Source organism: Haematobia irritans, chromosome 1 (genome assembly GCF_050003625.1).
Source record: "Haematobia irritans isolate KBUSLIRL chromosome 1, ASM5000362v1, whole genome shotgun sequence".
NCBI classification, from domain to species: Eukaryota; Metazoa; Arthropoda; class Insecta; order Diptera; family Muscidae; genus Haematobia; species Haematobia irritans.
The window spans coordinates 135,888,130-135,914,888 of record NC_134397.1 but is presented as its reverse complement, the minus strand read 5'-3'; the positions used below and the strand labels follow the sequence as shown (position 1 = coordinate 135,914,888).

Sequence of the window (26,759 nt, the reverse complement as noted above, 5' to 3'; positions counted from 1 at the left end):
TTCTATCAAATACTTAGCGATTATTAATTTTGTAATAATAATAATAATAATCTAAGAACAAAAGAAAACTGCCAATGGGAAATTTAAAGATCCCCAACATAAAGCATACTTTCTAAGAAAATTCTAAACAACTTCATTACATTACACTGAAAAAAAAATTGTCGTGAGGCCAAAGATTTCTTATCCCTAAAATACAAATGCGTTTTTTACTTAACGTAGAAAACTAATAAAGTTTTTTTCCTTGTCCACAAATTGATAAACTGTTCAATAAAGTCGTTTTGTACTTGTAATTAAGTGATTCGTCTTAAAAATGGGTATTTTGAAATAAAAGAAAATTTTATTTTATACACAGAAAAAAATTCACCATAATATTTCCAATTAAAATTTTAATTGAATTTTCAAAACTATTTAATTAAAAATTAAATTGATTCAACATTTTTTTTAAATGAAAGCAAATCACAAAATTATTGATGGTTATGTTAGGTAAGGTGGCAGCCATTGTGTACCACATTGGTGAACTTCTCTCTTATCACTGAGTGCTGCCCGATTCCATGTTAAGCGCAATGACAAGGGACCTACTTTTTATAGCCGAGTCCGAACGGCGTTCCACATTGCAGTGAAACCACTTAGAGAAGCTTTAAAACCCTCAGAAATGTCACCAGCATTACTGAGGTGGAATAATCCACCGCTGAAAAACTTTTTGGTGTTAGGTCGAAGCAGGAATCGAACCCACGACCTTGTGTATGCAAGGCGGGCATGCTAACCATTGCACCACGGTGGCAATCACAAAAATTAATAGTATCAATTAATTTTTTAATTGACTTGGGGGATTGATACTATCATTTCTGTGATTGAAGACATTTCAATTAAAAATTAATTGAATCAATAATTTCGTGATTGAATCAAAAAATTATATTTTTATGTGCAGAAGTCGACTTAAATAATTCTGAAAAATTCTTCAAAATTAAGCGAAAAAGCGTTCAAAAATTGGAGATGTCTTTCAGCACAGCATACACAGAAAAAAAAGTCACGAAAGTTTTTCCAATTAAAATTTTAATTGAGTTTTAAAAAATGTTCAATAAAAAATTTAATGGACTCAACAAATTTTTTAACCGAAACAAAAGTCAATCACAAAAATTAATAGCATCAATTAATTTTTTAATTGGATCAATTAAATTTTTAATTGATTCTATCATTTCTGTGATTATGCCTTCAATCAATTAAAAAATTAATTAGATCAATAAATTTCGCGATTGACTCAGAAAATTTTTTTGTGTGTAATTTCCACTTGAAGTTGATAATTTAAGTTGTCGTTAACACCATTTTTTAAAGGACTTTGATAGCACATAAAGAAAAAAGCTGGAAAAATTAATAATTTAAAAAATTTCTCCTAGTATTAAGTAGGCAAAACTCAAATTAAAAAGAGAATTATTATCTTAACCCAGATATGCCGACGGGCCGTTATAAAGGGTGATTTGTTAAGAGCTTGATAACTTTTTTTTTAAAAAAAACGCATAAAATTTGCAAAATCTCATCGGTTCTTTATTTGAAACGTTAGATTGGTCCATGACATTTACTTTTTGAAGATAATTTCATTTAAATGTTGACCGCGGCTGCGTCTTAGGTGGTCCATTCGGAAAGTCCAATTTTGGGCAACTTTTTCGAGCATTTCGGCCTGAATAGCCCGAATTTCTTCGGAAATGTTGTCTTCCAAAGCTGGAATAGTTGCTGGCTTATTTCTGTAGACTTTAGACTTGACGTAGCCCCACAAAAAATAGTCTAAAGGCGTCAAATCGCATGATCTTGGTGGCCAACTTACCGGTCCATTTCTTGAGATGAATTGTTCTCCGAAGTTTTCCCTCAAAATGGCCATAGAATCGCGAGCTGTGTGGCATGTAGCGCCATCTTGTTGAAACCACATGTCAACCAAGTTCAGTTCTTCCATTTTTGGCAACAAAAAGTTTGTTAGCATCGAACGATAGCGATCGCCATTCACCGTAACGTTGCGTCCAACAGCATCTTTGAAAAAATACGGTCCAATGATTCCACCAGCGTACAAACCACACCAAACAGTGCATTTTTCGGGATGCATGGGCAGTTCTTGAACAGCTTCTGGTTGCTCTTCACTCCAAATGCGGTAATTTTGCTTATTTACGTAGCCATTCAACCAGAAATGAGCCTCATCGCTGAACAAAATTTGTCGATAAAAAAGCGGATTTTCTGCCAACTTTTCTAGGGCCCATTCACTGAAAATTCGACGTTGTGGCAGATCGTTCGGCTTCCGTTCTTGCACGAGCTGTATTTTATACGGTTTTACACCAAGATCTTTGCGTAAAATCTTCCATGTGGTCGAATAACACAAACCCAATTGCTGCGAACGGCGACGAATCGACATTTCACGGTCTTCAGCAACACTCTCAGAAACAGACGCAATATTCTCTTCTGTACGCACTGTACGCATTCGTGTGGTTGGTTTAATGTCCAATAAAGTAAACTGAGTGCGAAACTTGGTCACAATCGCATTAATTGTTTGCTCACTTGGTCGATTATGTAGACCATAAATCGGACGTAAAGCGCGAAACACATTTCGAACCGAACACTGATTTTGGTAATAAAATTCAATGATTTGCAAGCGTTGCTCGTTAGTAAGTCTATTCATGATGAAATGTCAAAGCATACTGAGCATCTTTCTCTTTGACACCATGTCTGAAATCCCACGTGATCTGTCAAATACTAATGCATGAAAATCCTAACCTCAAAAGAATCACCCTTTATTCCTTAGCACACCAACAAGTAGATTAGAAAATGTAAAGCACTGTAAACGCAGAAACCTGAACATAACAGGTATACTACATGTAGTACGGTCGGCATATCTGGGTTAATGCTATCCTTATTTCATCTCCACATCTTTGGTTCGAAATCAATGCCAAATTCGATAGTGTAAAGTCACAACATTTGGAACTGGGCACGTTGTTTTTAGTGTATTTCGCATTAAAATTTATTGCTACTTTGTAAGGGAGCGAGGTTGCACTAAATAGTCTCCCACTTATTGAATTTGTCAAAACTAGCGCTTGTTTCATATTCACGAATGCCACTCGTGCCAAAAATAATCTACCAAAATTCTATGAAACACTTACCAAAAATGTACCAAACTTAAAATTTTATTACTATATAAAATTTTGTCAAAATTTGATTTCTATAGACAATTTTGCCAAAATTTTATTTTTATAGAAAATTTTGCCAAAACTTTATTTTTATAGAAAATTTTGTCAACATTTTATTTTTATAGAAAATTTTGTCAAAATTTTATTTCTATTGAAAATTTTGTCAAAATTTTATTTCTATAGAAAATTTTGTCAAGATTTTATTTCTATTGAAATTTTTGTCAAAAAGTTATTTCTTGTTGTTGTTTTTTTATTTCAGCTTAAAACCATACATTGACTAAACTACAAGAGTAGCTTAACCAACAGAGGAAAAGAATGTTTGTCAAATTTATTTGGGCAAAGCCCTATAGACTGCAAGATGGTTGGATGGACGCACGTTTCGGAATTACCACATTCCTCATCAGCATCCTCTACTTGCAGCAAAACTATCAACCAATTATCAGAATAAATTCAGGCAGTTTATTAAACCCAACAAAAACCACACTTGAACCCTCCGAAAAAAGGTTTTACATTGATAGCCGGCTTATGCCGAAATAATCGATGATTTGACAGTGGCATAGGAAAAGAGATATGTTTGTTTCGAATTTATTTCGGCATAAGCCGGCTATCAATGTAAAACCTTTTTTCGGAGGGTTCAAGTGTGGTTTTTGTTGGGTTATTTCTTTAGAAGATTTTGTCAAAATTTTATTTTTACAGAAAATTTTGTCAAGATTTTATTTATGTAGAAAATTTTGTAAAAATTTTATTTCTATTCAAAATTTTGACAAAATTTTATTTCTATAGATAATTTTGTCAAAGTTTTATTTCTATAGAAATTTTTGACAAAATTTTATTTCTACAGAAAATTTTGTCAAAACTTTATTTTTATAGAAAATTTTGCCAAATTTTATTTTTACAGAAAATTTTGTCAAAATTTTATTTATATAGAAAATTTTTTAAAAATTTTATTCCTATAAAAAATTTTGTCAAAATTTTATTTCTATAAGAAATTTTGACAATTTTGTCAAAATTTTTTTCTATAGAAAATTTTGACAAAATTTTATTTCTATAGAAAATTTTGACAACATTTTATTTTTATAGATACTTTTGTCAAAGTTTTATTTCTATAGAAATTTTTGTCAAAATTTTATTTCTACAGAAAATTTTGTCAAAATTTTATTCCTGTAAAAAATTTTGTCAAAATTTTTTTCTATAGAACATTTTGTCAAAATTTTATTTCTATAGATAATTTTGTTTTTACAGAAAATTTTGTCAAAATTTTATTTCTATAGAAAATTTTGACAATTTTGTCAAAATTTAATTCTATAGAAAATTTTGACAAATATGTCAAAATTTTATTTCTATAGAAAATTTTAACAAAATTTTATTTCTATAGATAATGTTGTCAAAGTTTTATTTCTGTAAAAATTTTTGTCACAATTTTATTTCTATAGAAAATTTTGTCACAAATTTATTTCTATAGAAAATTTTGTCAATTTTTTTTTTTTTGTATAGAAAATTTTATCAACATTTTATTTCTATAGCAAATTTTGACAAAATTTTATTTCTATGGAAAATTTTGTCAATATTTTATTTCTATAGAAAATTTTTGTCAAAATTTTATTTCTACAGAAAATTTTCTCAAAATTTTATTTTTATTGAAAAGTTGGTCAAATTTGTATTTCTACGGAAAGTTGATGTACCTCTTATTTGGAGAGGTATATTTTGCAAAATCTACCAAAATTTTACCAATTTACCAAACAGTAAACCATTTTAATAGAATTATAAAATTCTACCATTTTAGTAGAATTCTACCAACTGTGGCAACCGTGTTCATATTACTTCTATTTTTTTGTCTTTTCGACGTTTTTATGCTTAATAACGTCAAAATTAATACATAAAAATGTTTCGAAATTTGCGCCGAATAAACTGCGCCGAATATTCGTTCATTATGTTTGCTTTAAAAATTATTTTCTTAAAATTTAGATCAATAGATCAAAAGTTTCCGATATACAATGGTCGTTTGCTTATCTTTGTTCAGCTATAACTAAATCTAATCCGACTTTTCCCCAAAATCAATGGGGATTGAGTTAAAGTAAAATCCTATATATTACGGTTGCCACAAGTGGTACAAATGCTAGATTTTCTACAGTTTAGTAGAATGGTAGAATTCTTAATATTTTGGTAGGTTTTTGCAAAATATTCCTCTCCAAGTACGATGTATATCAATTTTTATAGAAAACAATTTTTACAAAATTTTCTACAGGGATTAATTTTGGCAAAATTTGCTATAAAAATAAAATTTTGACAATATTTTCTATAGAAATAAAATTTTGACAAAATTTTCTAAAGAACTAAAATGTTGTCAAAACTTTTTAACAAGATATTTTAGAGAACTAAAATTTTGCTTAATTTTGTAGAGATATAATTTTCACAAGATTTCCTAAAGAAATCAAATTTTGTCAACATTTTCTACAGAGATAAATTTTATAAAAATAAATTTATATAAAAATAAAATGTTGACAATATTTTCTATAGAAATAAAATTTTGATCAAATTTTCTATAGAGATAAATTTTGACATAATTTTCTATAGAGATAAATTTCGGCAAAATTTTCTATAAAAATAAAATTTTGATAATATTTTCTGTAAACAAATAAAATTTTTACAACATTTTTTAGAGAACTAAAATTTCGAAAAAAAAAAATTCTAGAGAACTAAAATATTGTCAAAATTTTTCAACAAGATGTTTTATAGAACTAAAATTTTGTCTAAATTTTGTAGAGATATAAATTTTCACAAGATTTTCTAGAGAAATAAAATTATGACAAAATTTTCTCTAGAAATAAAATTTTTAAAAAATGTTTTATAGAAATAAAATTTTGACAAAAATGTTCTATAAAAATAAAATTTTGACAAAAATTTTTTTAGAGAATTATAATTTTGACAAAACTTTTTTTAGAAATGAAATTTCGACAAAATTATCTAGAGAATTCAAATTTTGATCAAAAACTTCAAAATATTTTTTTTTTAAATTTGATAGATTTTTCGTAAAATTCTCTTCATATTTTGATAGATTATTTTTGGCACGAGTGGCCAACGACCATACCACGCTGAGTACATCGGTTCTCGTCCGATCACCGAAATTAAGCAGCATCGGGCGCGGTTAGTTCTTAGATGGGGACCGCTTGGGAACACCGCGTGTTGTTGGCATTATTTTGGGAGCCACCGTGGTGCAATGGTTAGCATGCCCGCCTTGCATACACAAGGTTGTGGGTTCGATTCCTGCTTCGACCGAACACCAAAAAGTTTTTCAGCGGTGGATTATCCCACCTCAGTAATGCTGGTGACATTTCTGAGGGTTTCAAAGCTTCTCTAAGTGGTTTCACTGCAATGTGGAACGCCGTTCGGACTCGGCTATAAAAAGGAGGTCCCTTGTCATTGAGCTTAACATGGAATCTGGCAGCACTCAGTGATAAGAGAGAAGTTCACCAATGTGGTATCACAATGGACTGAATAGTCTAAGTGATCCTGATACATCGGGCTGCCACCTAACCTAACCTAACCGTGCTATATATACATTTTGAGCAGACAAAAAATAAAGGCAAGAACAAACGGGCGGACCGACAGTAGAACATCGAATTCTATTCTAAAACGATTGGTGCACTAAATGACAAGTTTCAAGCGGTTTCTTTCATACAAATACACGAACTTATTGTAAACCATACCACTATTTCAAAAAATGCATTACAATAAAATCCTCAACGATTTTTTCTTTTTAAATAACGGATTTCCTTAAATTTAAAAACGCCACACAATGTAGATAAAAATCTGTACTCTAAAAAGCAGTGTTAGTTCTTTTGGCACCTGCCAATGTTTATTTTAATAATTTCCATATTATTTATATATGATAGCCTTCTGTCCGTCTGTTCTTGCTTAGCCAAATCAATCAAAACGTTTAATGACCCCTGTCTTTGGTAGACAGCCATAAAAGGTAAGTCCTTTAAAATGTTAAATTTATAACATAATCGATGACATTTAATAAGAGATATCACAATTTTTAATCCAAAGCCAAACGGCAACTACCACCTAACTAGAGTCCAGCACTTTGGACAGCCATTCGACAGAAATGATTTCCAATTAAAATTCTCTCAACATAAGATTTAAATATTAAATCATAAATTTCTTTGCCAACATAATGTGTGATGTGTGTTTGGTTTGTGGTATTGTATTCACATTTACATCTAAAGTCTGATTTTGTCTCTCCTTATATTGGTATGGTGTTCTTCTTTTTTTTTTTGTTTTTTGTTTTGGACAAGAAGTGTCATCATATTTCAAAAACGGAAATCAAACAAAACCTCAAGCAGAATTACTTGCTTATGGCCAAAAAAAAAAAAAAAAAAAAACAATATAAAAATTGAATCCCAAATACATATACGCAGAAACACATTATCATTTACACTGAAAGAAATAATTGATTGTTGCATATATATTGAGCTGAAGATTATAACGACCTTCCTTCGGTTTTGCCTCCAAATAGGCCTCAGTTTCGGCGATCACCTCTTCATTGCAGCCAAATTTTTTCCCTGCGAGCATCCTTTTGAGGTCTGAGAAAAAGAAAAAGTCGCTAAGGGCCAGATCTGGAGAATACGGTGGGTGGGGAAGCAATTCGAAGCCCAATTCATGAATTTTTGCCATCGTGTCAAAATTTTACATCTGTAAGTCAATTAGTTTGTGAGATAGAGCGTCTTTGTGAAGCAACTTTTGTTATTGAGAAAAAAATGGAAAAAATTCGTGTTTTGATAAAATCCTTTTTTCTGAAGGGAAAAAATATAGTGGAAGCAAAAACTTGGCTTCATAATGAGTTTTCGGACTCTGCCCCAGGGAAATCAACAATAATTGATTGGTATGCAAAATTCAAGCGTGGTGAAATGAGCGCGGAGGACGGTGAACGCCCGAAAGAGGTGGTTACCGACGAAAACATCAAAAAAATCAACAAAATGATTTTGAATTACCGTAAAATTAAGTTGATCGAGATAGCAGAGGCTTTAAAGATATCAAAGGAACGTGTTGGTCATATCATTCATCAATATTTGGATATGCGGAAGCTCTGTGCAAAATGGGTGCCGCGCGAGCTCACATTTGACCAAAAACAACAACGTGTTGATGATTCTGAGCGGTGTTTGCAGCTGTTAACTCGTAATACACCCGAGTTTTTCCGTCGATATGTGACAATGGATGAAACATGGCTCCATCACTACACTCCTGAGTCCAATCGACAGTCGGCTGAGTGGACAGCGACCGGTGAACCGTCTCCGAAGCGTGGAAAGACTCAAAAGTCCGCTGGCAAAGTAATGGCCTCTGTTTTTTGGGATGCGCATAGAATAACTTGTATCGATTATCTTGAGAAGGGAAAAACCATCAACAGTGACTATTATATGGCGTTATTGGAGCGTTTGAAGGTCGAAATCGCGACAAAACGGTCCCATATGAAGAAGAAACAAGTATATACGGCCGTAAATTCGTCCAGGCCGAAGCTTATGTACCCTCCACCATGGATTGCGTAGAAACTTCTTCTAAACACTGCCATCCACAATCGAATTACTTCAGTTGAGTTAACGCTTGCCGATGGTAAGGTATATTAAAACCTCCTAATACCGTCTTCTAAATTGTATGTAAGTCCATACGTGGTATATATTAAATCAAAAAAGATCGATCAAATACGTATATAATTCAGTTTGACCAAATTTTCTATAGACATACAATTTTGACAAAATTTTCTATAGAAATAATATTTTAAACAAAATTTTCTATAGAAATAAAATTTTAACAAAATTTTCTATAGAAATAAAATTTTGGTAGTTTATTTTTGGTTCGAGTGGCAACCATGATTATGAACCGAATAAAATTTTAACAAAATTTTCTATAGAAATAAAATTTTAACAAAATTTTCTATAGAAATAAAATTTTGACAAAATTTTCTATAGAAATAAAATTTTGACAAAATTTTCTATAGAAATAAAATTTTAACAAAAATTTTCTAAAGAAATAAAATTTTAACAAAATTTTCTATAGAAATAAAATTTGTACAAAATTTTCTATAGAAATAAAATTTTTACAAAATTTTCTATAGAAATAAAATTTTGGTAGATTATTTTTGGCTCGAGTGGCAACCATGATTATGAACCGATATGGACCAATTTTTATGTGATTGGAGATCAGCTATATATAACTATAGACCGATATGGACCAATTTTGGTATGGTTGTTAGCGGCCATATACAAACACTACGTTCCAAATTTCAACTAAATCGGATGAATTTTGGAGACTTCGCAAGCCAAATCTCGGGATCGGTTTATATGGGGCTTATATATAATTATGAACCGATGTGGACCAATTTTTGCACGGTTGTTAGATACCATATACCAACATCATGTACCAAATTTCAGGCGAATCGGATGAAATTTGATTCTCTTTGAGGCTCCGCAAGCCAAATCTGGGGATCGGTTTATATGGGGGCTATATATAATTATGGACCGATATGGACCACGTTTTGCATGGTTGTTAGAGACCATATACCAACATCATGTACCAAGTTTCAGCTGGATCGGATGAAATTTGGTTCTCTTTGTGGCTCCGCAAGCCAAATCTGGGGATCGGTTTATATGGGGGCTATATATAATTATGGACAAATGTGGACCACGTTTTGCATGGTTGTTAGAGACCATATACCAACATCATGTACCAAGTTTCAGCTGGATCGGATGAAATTTGGTTCTCTTTGAGGCTCCGCAATCCAAATCTGAGGGTCCCTTTATATGGGGGCTATACGTAATATTTCGATGTGTTACAAACGGAATGACAAAGTTAATATACCCCCATCCTATGGTGGAGGGTATAAAAAGTGTTGTTCCACCAAGACAACGCACCGTGCCACAAGTCATTGAGAACGATGGCAAAAATTCATGAATTGGGTTTCGAATTGCTTCCCCACCCACCGTATTCTCCAGATCTGGCCCCCAGCGACTTTTTCTTGTTCTCAGACCTCAAAAGGATGATCGCAGGGGAAAAAATTGGCTGCTGTGAAAAGGTGATCGCCGAAACTGAGGCCTATTTTGAGGAAAAACCGAAGGAGTACTACCAGAATGGTATCAAAAAATTGGAAGATCGTTATAATCGTTGTATCGCTCTTGAAGTGAACTATGTTGAATAATAAAAACGAATTTTGAAAAAAAATGTGTTTTTCTTTGTTAGACCGGGAACTTATCAGCCAATCTGTTACAGAGGGTCCTGGGTTCAATCCCAATGTTCGACCGAAAACCAAACAGTTTTTCAGCGGTGGATCAGTAATTCTAGTGATATTTCGTAGTGTTTCAAAGGTACTCTAAATGGTTTCACCGCAATGTGAATGCTGGTTCAGACTCGGCTGTAAAAAGGAGATCAACTAAACATGGAATCGGGAAGCACATAGTGAGAAGAAAAAATTCCACCACTTTGGTATCACGATGGACTGAATAGTCTATACACGCAAAGAAAAATAACGTTTGGAAAACGTGTACCGAAAACGTTTTTCTTTTGTTAGAGTTTTTTGAATTGCTTCGAAATTTTTAAACTTTTATCACCAAAAAAATTCGTTTGTTACAAAATTTTTATTTTTTCAATAAAACAAGTTATTTTTGAAACAACAACACAGTCCATTTCGTTTACATCAAACACTGTTCTTTTCTGACTTTAGGTCTTTAATAAGACAGATTTTACAGTTCAAAATTTAATATACTACAATGTAATGTTGAACATTTTTTCGGAATCTTGCGAACATATCTGGAATATATGTTAAAAAAAAAAAAAAAAAAAAAAAAACTTTGGTCGAAGCAGGGATCGAACCCACGACCCTTGGCATGCAAGTCGGACGTAGCAACCACTGCTCCACGGTGCCAAACTAAATGTTTGTTTCTGTTAAATAAACTTTGTTTATTCGGTTCGTGGGCGCCACAAGCTATGCTATATAAATATAACTTATATGGATATTTATCTATTGATGACCATAACAGCTACGTAGCCCAGTGGTTAGTGCGTTGGCTTACAAAGTGCATGGTCCGCGGTTCGATTCTCCATCCAGGCGAAAGGTAAAAAAAATTGTAAAAAATATAAAAAAATTATAAAATCGTATAATTTCTTCTACATTGTTTGTATTACAGAAAAAGGTGCAAAAAAACTTAAAAACTTCGTGGAAGTGAGAAAGATGTGAGGGAAAATGCAATTAGCCAGAATTTTTTTTTTTGTATTTAGTCTTTATGAAATTGTCTTTACATCCTGGAAAAGAATAAACGTTTATCACAAAAAGTATATACTTTTATTCCAAATACACTTCCTTTCAACGAAAAGCAAATGAGAAACGAACTTTGTTTGTCTAAAATTTCGTTTGGGAGGAAAGAATTATTTTTTGCGTGTACCTACCTACCCAACTATATTCGTGATAAAATTGTCACTGAAAAAATGCTTGTCCCGTTCCAAAGATTTTATCTTCAGACTAATGAGTTTGGTATTGATTCCGAGCCGAAGAATCGGAGAATTGAAGTAAGGATAAATTTAAGCCACAATTTTCTTTTACAATTTGAGTTTTGATTCTAAGAAATAAATTTTAATGTATTCGTTTTTTTTTAGTTTTTTTCTCATGTGTTATTAAAGTCCTTCAAAAACGTGTTAACGACAACTTAAATTTTCAAATTCATACTCGGCTTCAAGTAGAAATTATGCAATGTTTCAAGCAAAAATCATCTTTAAAAAAATAAAGTGTTGAAAAATATACAAAATATCAACACAACAAATTTGAAGACAAGAGTAGTTCAGAATTTCTTAAAATTTGTATTTCAGAATGTGTCATTAAAATTGAGCTAACGAAACAAATTCGTTAATACAACGAAATTTTCCATTAATATTATGACGAATTTTCTGTTAAACAATGAAAAGTTTCGTACTAATAACGAAATATTTCATTCTCTTAATGGACATTTTTCGTTGTATGAATGAAGAATTGTCGTTGGCTCAATTTTAATGAAATGTTCTTTGTGTGTATATAATTCGCGCATCGTGAACTTTGTATGACACTAAAGACATGTTTGCAATTTTGAACTCCACGAAATTTTGTTTAATAAATTTTCTTGAATTTGTCGGAAATTATTTACTTATTTTTGTGAAATCGGCGTGACATCTGCGTTTCTAATATAGTTTAGTCAAAATTTTCTAAAATTAATTAAAATTTTCTAAAAAATAACTAAAATTTTTTTTCCACCACCACCAGGGTTCACATTTTTTTCAGTGGTTATTTTGATCTATCTGAAAAAAACAACTTCGAAAACGTTCACAAATGTGTTGTTCGATTTGGGCCACTTTTTTTGAAAATAGTGTGCCACCTTTTATTAGGATTACCACTGTTAGTTCCACTTTTCAGAAATGCTCAATGGTAACGCCGAATATGATTAAATTTCTCACTTACTCTCAACCCTTATATATTATCAAAGTTGTTAATTTCTCACAGTGTATGTGCTTCATTGTATATATAAAACCAACTGGTGGCTTGAAATACAAGACATTAAAATACATAGAATCAAAGAGGTAGGAACTACTTCATATATAACAATAACAACAACAATATTTGACAATATTTTTTTTTTTCATTTTTTGTAGTTTTGACAAAAACTGAAACACAACAAACTAACCCAACAGACTGAGCTATCATTACATTGAGTAGAAGTAGATATGAAAACTCCCGAAAAAAAAATACAACAAGAGAACCGTAAAAAAAACTCAAGCATATATATGGCATTTCCGGTTAAAGCACGTGCGAGGTTTTCAACAATTCCAAAATATTATATGATTTGGTTGAATTGTTAGGGATTGAATTGAATCATGAATGAAAGAATGGTCGAATGAATGAACCACCTAACAAAAAATAGGCCCAAAAGACATCAATAATCATAATAACAATAATGTTAGAAAGATATGGAGATTCATAGCTTTTATCACTTCTATCATTATTATTATCAACCACCCAGGGCTTTTTTCTTCGACAACTGCAAACCCTTTCCCAAATGCAAAGGGGGCGGGGAGAAATAAAATCTGAACACCAATTACAATGTAAAAAACCACTCGAGGACTATACGCATGCGTATGGTCTTCTCTGTTAACTCCTTTCAAAGGTGGTTGGTGGTGCGTGCGTGCCTACCGATGGTTGGTGTTGGCAAACAGTCTCTGTCTTTGAAAAACAAAAAAAAAAAACACAAGTAGTGATTCAATCTCTTTAACGATTGCCAAAAAGATTCACGTTCTCACTGCACTGCATATATTTTTGGTTGCAGAGGAAGGGAAATTATTAACATATCATAATTATCCACTAAATCAAAAGAAATCGTGAAATACAATAAGAAGAAGACAAACAAAAATGATGTATTGCTTTGTAATGGGTTCCCCCAAAGGGCTCTGAGAGGGTTCATCGATTCCTTAAGACGAGGCCCTGAAACAACATAAATTGCCCAGCAAAATAAGCGTCACCAAAAAAGTAAGAAAAATGTTCTTTTTGGATCCGGAAGTGGTGCAAGATTGACGCAGAAGCGATGAATTTAACATGGGCTTCCCAGCAAAAAAAGCGTCGCCAAAAAAGTAATACAAATGTTCTTTTTGGATCCGGAAGTGGTGCAAAATTGATGCAGAAGCGATGAATTTAACATGGGCTTCTCATAGGACGGAAGTTCTCCATTTCAACAGCCGTCGCACTGAATTTGCGTCACTTCTTTAGGTGTGATCCGAATTCAATGTTTTGGATGTAAATTAAATAATTTTGTGATATTTTGGCAAATAAATAATTTTTATAATTTTTAATGGATTTTAACGCTTGTCGGAAACGTTTGACCTCAAATATTTTCAAAAAATCACAATTTTTTCAGATTGGATTTAGCTTTTTTTTCGACAAAATTTAAATGATTTGTACCATTTAATGAATTCTTATGAATTCTCTGTTTTTAACCTATTTGAAACAAAAAAAGTTAAGATTGCCCATTAAAAGTATGAACAAACCAAGTTATAAAAAATTGAATTAAAAGAACTTCCTGGTTAGTAAAAATAAAGAACATCACTGGGAGTGCATCTTCTGGAAGCGCTTTTAAAGTTGTGCCTTTGGAAGAACTTCCAAATTTTTTTGCTGGGTTGTCATAGGACGGAAGGCCTTCATTTCAACAGCCGTTGCACTGAATTTGCATCACTTCTTTAGGTGTGAATCCGAATTCAATGTTTTGGATGTAAATTAAAAAATTCTGCTATATTTTGTCACATAAATAATTTTTATAGTCTTTTAATGGATTTTTTTTAATGGATTCTAACGCATTGGTAACGTTGGACCTCAAATATTTTCAAAAAATTCACAATTTTTTCAGATTGGATTTAGCATTTTTTTCAACAAAATTTAAATGATTTGTACCATTTTATCAATTCTTACTCTGTTTTTAACCTATTTGAAACAAAAAAAGTTAAAATTGATGCTTAAAAGTATGAAAAACCCAAGTTATAAAAATTGAATTAAAAGAACTTCCTGGGTAGTTCAAATAAAGAACATCATTGAGAGTGCATCTTCTGGAAGTGCTTTTAAAGTTGTGCCTTTGGAAGAATTTCCAAATTTTTTGCTGGGTTGTCATAGGACGGAAGGCCTTCATTTCAACAGCCGTTGCACTGAATTTGCATCACTTCTTTAGGTGTGATCCGAATTCAATGTTTTGGATGTAAATTAAAAAATTCTGTTATATTTTGGCAAATAAATAATTTTTATAGTCTTTTAATGGATTCTAACGCATTGGTAACGTTGGACCTCAAATATTTTCAAAAAATTCACAATTTTTTCAGATTGGATTTAGAATTTTTTTCGACAAAATTTAAATGATTTGTACCATTTTATCAATTCTTACTCTGTTTTTAACCTATTTGAAACAAAAAAAGTTAAAATTGCCGATTAAAAGTATGAAAAAACCAAGTTATAAAAAATTGAATTAAAAGAACTTCCTGGGTAGTTCAAATGAAAAACATCATTGGGAGTGCATCTTCAGGAAGTGCTTTTAAAGTTGTGCCTTTGGAAGAATTTCCAAATTTTTTTGCTGGGTGATTGCACTTTGGAAGCGACAATATCAATAATTTGATAAATGTATCGAACATTTTCAACTATCTCATTAAGATAACTGTGGCAGTCAATGAACGTTCTCTAGTTGAGAAACAGATAGTTCAGTTGGGCATTGTAGTTCAATGAAATTTAGATCTTTTTCGATCAATGAACTAGTTTGGTATGTTAGTTCACTAGTTCGTTGTCACTGCCCAGCGAAAAAAGAAATCGAAATTGTTTTAAAGGCACAACTTTAAAAGCACTTCCAAAAATGTCCACCCAAATATGTTCTTTATATTAACTACACAGGAAGTTTTTTTAATTAAGTTTTTATATCTCGCTTTCTCATATTTTTAATGGGTAATTTCACTTGTTTTATTTCAAATAGGTTAAAAATAGTGTAAGAATTGATAAAATGGTGCAAATTATTTATATTTTGTCGAAAAAAATGCTAAATCCGTTCTAGAAAAATTTTGCATTTTTGAAAATATTTGAGGTCAAGCGTTAAAATGCATTAAAAATCTTAAACAAATTATAAAAAATTTTTATTTGGCAAAATTCTACAAAATGTCACTTCCAAAACACTGAATTCGGATCATACCTTAAGAAGCGATGCATATTCAGTGCAACGGCTGTTGAAATGGTGGACATCCGTCCTATGAAAAGTCCATGTTAAATTCATCGCTTCTGCGCCAATTTTACGCCACTTCCGGATCCAAAAAGAACATTTTCTAAGATTAATATGCTGAGTTTAATAATAGAAAAATTATAAAATTTTATATTTCCATATTATAACCCAGCAAAAAAGCGTCGTCAAAAAATTAGTGAAAATGTTCTTTTTGTATCCGAAAGTGGTGCAAAATTGAGACAGAAGCGATGTTTTTATCCTTTTTGAGACAAAAAAAGTTAAAATTCTGTTATATTTTGTCAAATAAATAATTTTTATAATTTTTAATGGATTCTAATGCTTGTCGGAAACGTTTGACCTCAAATATTTTCAAAAATTCACATTTTTTTTAGATTGGAATTAGCATTTTTTTTTGACAAAATTTAAATTATTTGTACCATTTTATGAATTCTTACTCTGTTTTTAACCTATTTGAAACAAAAAAAGTTTAAATTACCCATTAAAAGTATGAAAAAAGCAAGTTATAAAAAATTTAATTAAAAGAACTTCCTGTGAAGTTAAAATAAAGAACATCTTTAGGAGGACATTTTTGGAAGTGCTTTTAAAGTTGTGCCTTTGTCCCATTTTTTTTTTGCTGGGAAATAAATCTTATGTAGATTTGGTGATCGGAAATTTTATTTTTATGCCCTCCACCATACACTGAAAAAAAAGCATACTCGGTTCCAAAGATTTTGTCTTTACTTTAAAAAATTTGGTATTGATTCCGAGCCAAAGAAGCGGATAATATAAGTAAGGATACTTTTAAGACACAATTCTCTTTTAAATTTAGGTTTTGTGTACTTTCTTCTAGGAAGCAAATTTTAATTTTTCGCTTTCTCAGCTTTTTTCTTCATATGCTATCAAAGTCCTTTAAAAACGAGTTAACGGCAACTTTATTTTCCAAATTAGGACTCGACTTGCAGTAGAAATTATGCTATGTTTGAAGTAAAAAACTTCTTTAAAATAAAGTTTTGAAAAACATGTCCTATATTTGAACGATTTTTTGCTTTGTAGTCAAGATGCAAAAAGACAACAAATTTAAAGACAATTTCATTAAATTTAAAGAATTTTAAGTCAAGTTGACCTTAGCCTATAAATTTTTTCTTTCATGTTAAGATACCCATTTTTAAGTCAAATCACTTAATTATAAGGACAATACGACTTCATTGAAAAGTTTATCGACTTTTGGACAAGGAAAATAACTTTATTTTAGAGAAATGAGTCTTCTATGCTAAGCAAAATTTGTATTCGTATTTTAAAGACATGAAATCTTTGACCTCACGACAATATTTTTTTCAGTGTAGGATGGGGGTATATTAACTTTGTCATTCCGTTTGTAACACATCGAAATATTGCTCTAAGATCCCATAAGGTATATATGTTCTGGGTCGTGGTGAAATTCTGAGTCGATCTGTCTGTCCGTCCGTCTGTTGAAATCACGCTAACTTCCGAACGAAACAAGCTATCGACTTGAAACTTGTAGGTCGAATGGTATAAACGGACCCCCAAATTTGGCTTGCAGACCCTCTAAGAGAAGCAAATTTCATCCGATCCGTATATGGTACATGGTGTTAGTCCACATCAGTCCCATATAAACCGATTCCCAGCTTTGGCTTGTGGAGCCTCTAAGAGAAGCACATTTCATCCGATCCGGCTGAAATTTGATATATGGTGTTAGTATATGGTATCTAACGACCATGCAAAAAGTGGTCCACATCGGTGCATAATTATATATAGCCCCCATATAAACCAATCCCCAGATTTGACCTCGGGAGCCTCTTGGAAGACCAAAATTCATCTGATTCAGGTGATATTTGGTACGTGGTGTTAATATATGGCCTCAAACACCCATGCAAAAATTGGTCGAAATCGGTCCATAATTATATATAGCCCCCATATAAACCGATTCCCAGATTTGACCACCGGTGCCTTTTGGAGAAGCAAAATTCATCCGATCTGGTTTAAATTTAGTACGTGGTGGTAGTATATGATATTTAACAACCATGACAAAAGTGGTTCATATCAGTCCATAATCATATATAGCCCCCTATAAACCGATCCCGAGATTTGGTTTTGGAGCCTCTTGGAGGAGCAAATTTCATCCGAATCAGTTGAAATTTGGTACATTGTGCTAGTATATGGCCGTTAACAACCATGCCTAAATAGGTCCATATCGGTCTATACTTATATATAGCGCTCAGATAAATCGATCCCCCATCACACAAAAATTGGTCCATATCAAGTTCATAATTGTATATAGCCCCCATATAAGCGACCCTCATATTTCAATTCTGTCTCTGTAGACTTACCTACACATATCTTTTTTGTCTAATAAATATATACCACGTATGGACTAACTCACAATTTAGAAAACGATTTAAGATACCACAACCCAAGTAATTCGGTTGTGGATGACAGTCTTTCGTAGAAGTTTCTACGCTATCCATGGTGGTGGGTACATAAGATTCGGCCTGGCCGAACTTACGGCCATATATACTTGTGTTTTTTTTATTTCTTTACTAAAATGAACTTACAAGGCATAATAAAGGATCAGAAAAGGGGCTATGATATTATATAACAAAAAAAAACTAAATAGAGATGATTCAAATCGGCACGACTTCCGGATTACAAGTTGGGTACCTAAATTACTTTTTTTGGAAGCTCTTACTACAATAAACAATAAGAATTTAATATAAAAAAATTAAATAAAATTTCTAAGAATTTAATAAAATAAAAATTATATATTTATATTTATATTTATATTTATATTTATATTTATATTTATATTTATATTTATATTTATATTTATATTTATATTTATATTTATATTTATATTTATATTTATATTTATATTTATATTTATATTTATATTTATATTTATATTTATATTATATTTATATATTAATATATTTATATTATAAATAAATACGTCCCTAATATTGTGTAGATTTAGTAGCCTGAGGTTTTTTATAATTTCTTTATTAAAATGAACTTACAAGGCTTAATAAAGGATACGAAAAGGATCTATAGCAATTATATAAAATTAATTAGAGATAATTCAAATTGGCACGACTTCCGAATTAGATGTTGGGCACTTAAACACATTTTTGGCAGCTCTTTTTTAATGCAATAGACGTCTATAAATTAGATGTTCAAATTTGTAAAATTAATATGCTGAATTTAATAAAAGAAAAATTATAAAATATTATATTTCCATACACTCAAAAAAAAAGATTCAAAGATTTTGATATTCCTTTAAGGATTTTGGCATTGATTTCGAGCCATTTCCATATACTAAAAAAAAAAGTTTACTTGTATCCAAAGAGTTTGACCTTCCTTTAAGGATTTTGGTATTGATTCCGAGACAATGATGCGGGTTCTTTAAAATAAGGATATTTTTTTGCGACCTATCTGGTTTTAAATCTAGACTCTATAAAATTAAAATTAGGATACTGATCTCATTTATCGAATTTTCAGTCTATTTTTCCGGTATATTAATAAAGCTATTAACGTATAAACAAATGCCAGTTTAAAAATCCAAATTATGACGGATACTTGGAAGTAAACAATATTTTATTAATTCCAAAAAAAAAAACTTTAAACCAAAGATGCTAAATCTTCAAAATAAGTCTTAGCCTATATTTGAAGTGTTTTTATCTTAAATCTAAAGATTCAATATTCCAATATTTATATTAGAGAAATGCGTCTTCTACGCTAAGCAAAATTTGCAAAAACCAGACGTAGATTAGCTGTCTAGGGTTAGTGTTGTGTAGATTTAGTGGTCGAAATATTATTTTAGCCATATTTCTGTTTTTTTTTTTATGTCAGTCCTTTTATTTTTTCTATATAGACAGACTTATTGTAGGTAGAAAAAAGGCCCTTCATTTTAATTGGATGTTTCTTCTTTCACACATTATATGATAAATTCATGACTATTGCATTTACAGTAGACATTCTGGTGAATTTATGTGGTGTGTGCCATAGATTGGCACAACGACGAAGCATACAAAGTAGTTTCAATAGTGTTTGCAATCGAAAGAAATCTTAAGGTTCGAAAGCCTTAAATTATAAAAGGATTACACCAACAACAGTGACAACAATGACAACAATCATAATTTGTTAAAGCGCTCTTAACACTTTTGTTTCCTTGGTCCAATAAAGTACTTTTCTCTCTAAGTCTATTAACCCTCAACAGTTGGACACCAGGAAAGATGTAAAAGGGTAGTTATGATTCTGAGAATAAGGGTTGGGAGTTAGACAATTATTGCTGCTTGGCCATTGTAAATAGGAAACACGAGACAAGAAGTAGGAGGTCCTTTGCATTTTTTTATTCATCCCCCCCTCGCTACTTCAAATCTCTTCTGTACAATTTTGATGGTTGAAAAAAACAAAAACAAGCAAAACTTTTTATACAATGAATAGAATTACCTAAGAAGACAAACAGGAAGCGCCTATGCAATGACAACAAAAAAACCTGTTGTTGTTGTTGCTTTTATTATATATTTTCTTATATGCATAGGTATTTAATAACAGCAGCAAAAAAAAAAAACAAAAAAGGATTCAAACAGCTGTTGTTTTGTTCCCTAACCAGAATCAGACGAGAAGCGTCGAGAAACAAACCTTTAAAGCAATGTTGGCATTTGTTAGTCTTCAGGGTTGTTTTTATGGCATTTGATTACCATTAAGTTAAGCTTAACGATTGATCAGAATCAAATTCCCTCCCCTGCTTTCTTCAAAAAAAAAAAAATTTGCTATCCCCATACCATACAACAAAAAATCTTCCGGCAACACGTGTCCTCTTGGGGGAAATAAAAAAAAAAACAATAAAAGAAAATTCTTTTCTTTTTCCACCTCAACTAAAACGATTTTCTAAAGAACTATGTTCCGAAACAATGAAAATGTTCAAAGATTATTTCTAAAGAAATTTATTGATTTGTTTTAAATTTCTACAAAAAAAAAAGAAAAACACATTCAAACTCCTCTATATCAATTGCCTTGCTCTTCGAGAATATCTATTGGGGCGCTTGCGTAAAAGATTTTACTTTGTTAGATGATGGGCACCATCACAAACACACATACACGCACACCTTAGGGTCTTACTTTCATACGAGTGGATTTTATATGAACTTCCGGTTAATCATCGCCCAAACAACCAACTTAACTGAACCTTCGTCACACCGGTGCAATGCGCATGCGCTCATTCGCATACACCAACAACTCTCTGGCCCCTTCGTCAAAAGCCGGCTCTTCACCACTCCAATCGAAAAGAACACTCGTTTTTGTTTTGTTTGTTTATTTCAACACTGAAAAAATGACAACCATGACATAGATGCAAGAGAGAAACCTCATATAAATAAATACGATACGATTTTGAAAAAATTAAAAAATAAAACTAATCAACAGGGAAGGTTTAATGAGTAAAGAAATGTAAACTTTTATGGATTTGGAAAATATTTTTCTATTTAAAAATAATTAAATTTAAAATTATATGTGAATATTATAAGAACCCAGGAAAATATTTGGAAGTTGTTCCAAAGGCACAACTGTAAATGCACTACCAAAAATGTCATCCCAAAGATGTTCTTTATTGTAACTACACTCAAAAAAAAGTTTACTTGGATCCAAAGATTTTGAGCTTCCTTTAAGGATTTTGGTATTGATTCCGAGCCAAAGATGCGGCTGCTTTGAAATAAGCACATTTTTTTGCGACCTATCTGGCTTTAAATCTAGGATCTATAAAATTAAAATTAGTATACACACGCAAAAAAAAGTTTACTTGGATCCAAAGATTTTGACCTTCCCTTAAGGATTTTGGTATTGATTCCGAGCCAAAGATGCGGCTTCTTTAAAATAAAGACATTTTTTAGCGACCTAACTGGTTTTAAATCTACACAGAAAAAAATTTCACGAAAAATTTTCCAATTAAAATTTTAATTGAGTTTTAAAAAATATTCAATTAAAAATTTCATTGAATCAACAAATTTTTTAATTGAAACAAAAATCAATCACGAAAATTAATAGTATCAATTAACTTTTCAATTGAATCAATTAATTTTTCAATTGAATCAATTAATTTTTTAATTGACCTTCAATTAATTTTTAATTGATATTATCATTTCTGTGATTGAAGACATTTAAATTAAAAATTAATGGCATCAATTAATTTCGTGATTGAATCAGAAAAAATTTTTTTGGTGTGTAGGATCAATAAAATTAAAAATAGGGTACAGATCCCGTTTATCAAATTTTCATTCTCTTTTCGCGGTTAAATAATAAAGGTACTAACGTACAAACAAATGCCAGTTTAAAAATGCAAATTATAACGGATACTTCAAAATAAAAATGTTTTCTTAATTAAAAAAAAAAAACTTTAAACCAAAGATGCTAAATCCTCAAAACAAGTCTTAGCCTAGATTTGAAGCGTTTTTATCTTAAATTTAAAGTTTTAATATTTCATTTAATTTAAGGACAATTTCTTTAAATCAAAAATGTGTTTCTATACTTTAAGGAAAATTAGCCTTAGTTCACAGACATGCGACTTTGACGGAGGGACGCAAGTTTACAAAAGGTATGTCCTAAATTTAATGAAAAAAATGTTTGAACCAAAGTTTATAAACTTTATTTTAATTAAAATTTCATTGTTTTAAAAAAAAATCGTCCTTAATATTTTGTAAATTTCGCATACTAAAATTTAGGTTGTGTAATCTTTAACAGCATGTAAATATTTTTTTCAGTGCAGATCTCATTTATCGAATTTTCATTTTCGTACAAACAAATGCCAGTTTAAAAATCCAAATTATGACGGATACTTCGAAGTAAAAAATATTTTCATAATTCCCAAAAAACTTTAAACCAAAGATGCTAAATCCTCAAAATAAGTGTTAGCCTATAGTTGAAGCGTTTTTATCTTAAATCTAAAGATTCAATATTTCAGTTAATTTAAGGACGATTTCTTTAAATCAAAAATGTGTTTCTTTGCTTTAAGGAAAATTTGCCTTAGTTTGAAGACATACAACTTTAACGAAGGGATGCAAATTTTCAAAATGTGTGTCTTAAATTTAATGAAAAAAAAATGTTTGAAGCAAAGATTATCAACTGTCTTTTAATTAAAATTTCATTATTTTAAAGAAATTTATCCTTAATAGTGTGTAAATTGCGCATCCTAAAACTAAGGTTGCGTAATCTTTAATATCACGTAAATATTTTTTTTTTCAGTGTAGACAGGAAGTTCTTTCATTAGATTTTTTATAACTCACTTTTTTCATATTTTTAATGGGTAAGTTTAACTTTTTTTGTTCCAATTACTCACAAACAAATTTGTTTCTTATTCAATCACGAAATTAATTGATCCAATTAATTGTATAATTGAAATGTCTACATTCACGAAAATTTTAGTATCAAACACAGTTTTAATTGGACTTTAAAAAAAAAAACTATTCAATTTCTTAACTGACTTAGTATTTGATTAAAAAATTGTTTGTTTGAAATAAATTTTTAAAAATTAAAAAATTCCCAACACTTTTTATTATTGACTTTGTCTTCCGAGTTTGATTAAAAATTTAATTGTATCGATTAATTTTTTACTTAAAAAATTTTCATTGGCTTAATTAACTTAATGTTTCTATCTTGATTAAAAAGTTAATTGTATCAATTAATTTATTAAATGAAAAACAAAATCAACTTCAATAAACTTTTTAATTGGAATGATGATATTTTTTTTTTCTGTGTAAAAACAAAGTAATAATTAATAAAATGGTACAAATTATTTCAACTTCAATAAACTTTTTAATTGGAAATATTTTGTTGATATATTTTTTTTCTGTGTAAAAACAAAGTAATAATTAATAAAATGGTACAAATTATTTAAATTTTGTCGAAAAAAATGATAAAACCATTCTAGAAAAATTGCGAATTTTTTTAAAATATTTGAGGTCAAACGGTTCCGACAAACGTTAAAATGCAAAAATAATAATAATAAAAAAATATAAAAACAAATATTTATTGTGCAAAATATCATGGTTAGGTTGTAGAGGGTGACATCAATTTTCTTGAATTGATGCCCACTTAGACCAGTATAGGTTCATAGTGATCCCTCGATTTGATTTTTCAATCTTTCTCCTTCCGATGCGGTCCGCTTTGTCCCAGAAACTTCCACCTGCTCATTCACTTTTTGAAAGAAATCTCAGAATAACCAACCAGAGGCCCTGATGAATGCAAGTTTGTTCCTTAAACTGCACTCCCGCAGATCAGTGAGAGCCTGAAAGAAAAAGGAGCCCAGTATCATGTTTCTTCTAAAGGATAAAGCTAGGCACTGACACAGGAAGTGGTACGAGTCCTTCGTAACTTCCGGATCCAGGCACCATCTACAGATATAATCGTCCTTAAGTCCTATTCTTACCATGTGTTTCCCAAGTGTATTATATCCTGTTATGATACCAATCAATGGCCGTAATTCCTCTCTGTTCATCGACAACAAAATTTCACAGTTCCTACGTTTCTTTTCATCCCATATCAACTTGGTTTGCTCGCAACCATCCGAAGAGACCCAGCGTCTTCGCCAGTGCTCATCATATTTAACCTCTATCCTGTAATGAAAAGAAGATAGTGGAGGAAAAACGTCCGCTAGGACGTTGTTCGTTCCACGAGCACCCTCCTTAACCAGCACATCCGCTTTCTCATTATCCCATAGTGCCCAGGTACCCAGCACAGAGTTATATTATGCTGTTCAGTGAGAACCTTGAGTTCTCGACGACAGCGGCTGACTACCCTAGACCTTATGTCAACACTGCACAATGTCTTTATAACTGCCTGACTGTCGATGAAGAAGCTGATATCGCTTCTGAATAACGGCCTCATCAACAGCGACTCAGCAGCCTTTGTGATCGCAGAAATCTCAGCCTGAAAAATACTGCAATCACTATCCAGCGTGTAAGACTCCCTTATTCCTAGTTCACTAGAATAGATTCCGCAGCCCGTTCCTTCCTCCATTTTTATTTATTTATTTATAGTTGATACTAAATTTATAGTAAATATAATATTAGTATAAAGATATAAAAAGCATTGACAACTGAGGCCATCAGCTAAGATTCCTCCATTTTTGATCCGTCCGTATACATGTTCAGGGTTCCGAAAGGTATCCTCCTGTCTTCCCACTCCTCCATACTTGGTATAATGTATGTCGGTTTGTGATGATAAACATGCTCCGTGGCCATATGGTCCGTCTCTCTATACTGCCCGGCCAGAATATCAGTATACCTGCAGGCTGTCCTCTCCAGCGTGTTCAAGCTTTTAAGTCTCAGAAGTATTAGTTCAGCCGTCTTCCTTACGTCTAAATCGAGTGGGATAAGTCCCATCAGTACCTCCAGAGCGGCAGTGGCTGTGGTCCTAATGGCACCTGTCATATAGATGAGTGCAGTCCTACCGGAGCAACGGCTGTTGAAATAGTTGACATCTGTTCTATGACATGTTCTATGTTAAATTATCGCTTCTGCCTCAATTTTGCCCCACTTCAAAATACAAAAAAAAAAACATTTTCGCTACTTTTTTGGCGACGCTTTTTCTACTGGGTATTAATGAGCTGAAATCGGACAGTGCCAAATATATGGTAACTGATATGTAATGCAAAAAAGTGAAGCGCTTTATATTTTGACATATAAGCGTATATTTACAGAAATGTACTATTTCACCAGAGTTTGTGAGGTTTAGGGCATTTTACTCAGCAACGGTCTAAATATAATATATCGTTGGATATGTATTCTAGATGATTTTCTTCTTATGTAATCAAAAAAAAATCCGGAAAATTTGAGTTTTTAGGGCAAGGAAAAAAATTTTCAAAGATAAAATTTTTTGGGAATTAAAACTATGAATTTAAACCTTTTTAACTTAGTTCAATAGTTACGACATCATTATGAGTTTTATTGAGTTTTGCAGAAATAAAATGTTTTAAGAAATATTGTTCAAACCATTCCCAAAAATCGTATTAAAAATCCCCAAAATCCCAAAGTGGAGAAATATGTTAAAAAAACGTCATTTAATTTGCATATTTCTCAGCTATTTACCGTGCTGCAAAAATATTATCGTGGGGCCAAAGATTTCATGTCTTTAAAATACGAATTTTCCTAAGCATAGAAGACGCATTTTATTTATTCATCAGATATTTTTCTCCAAATGTATTTTTTCCCTCACTGACCAACTCCTCATATGTGTTAATGTAAATCGGATGTCAAATGTTGGCGTATTGCACTCTGGCTTCGTTCGTTCGTTTTTTTCTCAACTCTTCAGCTGTCACCGCAAACGGGAACGACACAGACAGACAGACAATACTAACAAACTAACTAAGCCCAGCTTACTTAGTTTCGGTTGACTGAAGTGGATATGATTCTATCCACATAAAAAAAAAAAAACAAAAACAAATACAACACAGATTGAGTGCACTTGCAACACAGACGGTTAGTACGCAATCGCAACATACTTTAGTGCTGCTTGCATGGCATACAGCGCGCGCATGCGCATCATGAACTTCGTCGAATAGGGTATCTTCTCTATTGAATGGATATGTTTTTTACGCATGATGCATATAAATTATTACAACCTGCAGTACTGCGACTAAACATTGTTGTGGTGCAATGGTTGGCTGTCTTGATTCCCCGGGCTTTGGATTTTGTTTTTGGTTTCTATAAATTAAACAAAAAAGGAAGATCAATACTTGTAGAACCTGTATGCAAAAACCAAAAAAAAAACACAATGACCATAATTAAACTAAGCACTGATAACTGGAAAAAAACAAATATTATACACAGAGACAAAA

General features: G+C 31.5%; 1 protein-coding gene and 1 pseudogene across 2 annotated transcripts in view; both read left to right on the top strand.

Moving 5' to 3' along the window:
* Window positions 1-26,759, top strand: part of pnt (ETS transcription factor pointed) — a 594,656-nt gene that overhangs the window by 527,522 nt on the left and 40,375 nt on the right. The gene's annotated exons all lie outside the window — the stretch shown is intronic.
* LOC142222784 (5S ribosomal RNA) lies at window positions 6,239-6,356 on the top strand (annotated as a pseudogene).